The following is a 1,894-nucleotide window of genomic DNA, read 5'->3' as shown; positions in this document are numbered from 1 at the left end:
AACCTTTAAACAAATTAAAGGTCTATCTGTCTAAATGTTTTAATCGAATTCGGTCATTCCTTCCAATCCAAACATACCCAGGATTTCAGGAACGGGAGTTGTGAATTCCTATGGTACCATTACCTACTAACGAGCGGCGTGATCAATGTTAATGAATGTATATTGTTCCACTTAAACAAACCAAATGTCATACCCAAAATGTAAGCATGAAAATGTCATGTAAAACAAATGCACTAAGTATGATGAACATACATAGCGTGAAAATGTCATGTAAAATAAATGCACTAAGTATGATGAACATACATAGCGTGAAAATATCATGTAAAACAAATGTACTAAGTATAATGAACATACATAGCGTGAAAATGTCATGTAAAACAAATGTATTAATGAACATAGCAAGTATATGATATGAAAGCATGAAAAGAATGAAAGTAACAAGTAGGCACATGTGTTTCACCCCAAAATGTTTGGAAAACAGTAAAAGAGGGGACTATGTACTCACTTGAGATTGCTTAGAAGTCGTAGAACAACCACCAAGCAATGCTAGAAGATCACGGAATCAAACGGCACCTATAAAGGCATCTACATTAATAAACGGACCTATCGGAGGATCGGGTAGTACGAGGGTTCTCAAACCAAATAAGTGTGGGAACTTATGTAATATGGTTTGACAAAGCCTACATACTAAAACGAAACTTATCCTAAGTGCTTTTGACCCGTTACGACCCGCTTAGGTAGCTTATGCTACTTTAACGCGTCGTTTGCGTAAAACGCGCTTGAAACGCCTAACTAGCCCTATGACAAGCAAGATATGCCTTAACACACTTAATATTGTTGCTAAATCAGTTTAGGTGTCAAAATTTATGTTACATAAGTTTGAAATGAATTTTAGTGTAAAAAAGGGCATTTTGGTAATTTACCTAAAGCATAAGAACCACTTGCCATACAACTACTCAAATGGCGTGACCATAAGGTATAACCTTGAAAGGTTATTCCCTATACACTATGGTCACCTAATGTGTTTGGTCGGATCCTAATGATCGACCAAATGGGTCGGGTTCGTAAGTATAAGCGATTGATTAGATCGCTTACCCTTACGACCCTAAACAAGCACAAAACTAAAAGCGACGAGCTAAACATGCTAGAACATGTTTAGAAAACAGGTTTTGGTATTAAAACAAACGGTTTTAATACCCTAAAGTAGTTTGGTTACAAAATGCGCAAGAAAACGCATTTTGACCGAAACTACGGCTCGTCACTAAGCCTAGATAACGTGGTAATCAGTAGGTATAGTCGCTAGGGACTATAACCAACGTGATTACGCTCACGTTATGAAGTTCAAACGAACTTCGCATTGACCATAAACTGGTCAATGCAGAAAGTCAAACAAAGTTTGACTTTCGGACTCGAAAAGCAATAAAAGAACGAAAGAATACTTACAACGGGTCCCCGCAAGATTGAATTCCGAGTACTCTCAGGTATGAAGTGTCAAAGCACCCCAACTTAGAGAGCAACCTCTGAATTCAAGTGTGAGGGAAATGGGCAAGACATGGAGGGGTATATATAGGATTTGGTGAACCGTTAAGATCGTTTCTCGCAAAGCGTGCTTCGATCTTGGCCATCCATGTGTTCCCATAGTTTTTAAAAACCATTTGAGCCCATTATTTCAGTCCCCTGATTCGAAAATACCATTTGCAATGGGTTTTTGAGTGCATAACAGCTGTTAGCAGCTGTTAAAACTGTTTTTGCAGTTCTGGGGACCTCACGCGGCCCGCGTGAGAATTACCAAAATGCTAGGCGGGCCGCCTAGCCATGTCCGATCAGCAAAAACTTTGCAAAATGACAGTTTTGGTCCCTGCATGCGTTTAAGGCCATTTTTGACACGTTTAAG

This window comes from Helianthus annuus, chromosome 14 (assembly GCF_002127325.2).
Source record: "Helianthus annuus cultivar XRQ/B chromosome 14, HanXRQr2.0-SUNRISE, whole genome shotgun sequence".
NCBI lineage: Eukaryota > Viridiplantae > Streptophyta > Magnoliopsida > Asterales > Asteraceae > Helianthus > Helianthus annuus.
The sequence above is the reverse complement of the archived record's forward strand: the minus strand, read 5'-3'. Positions refer to the sequence as shown.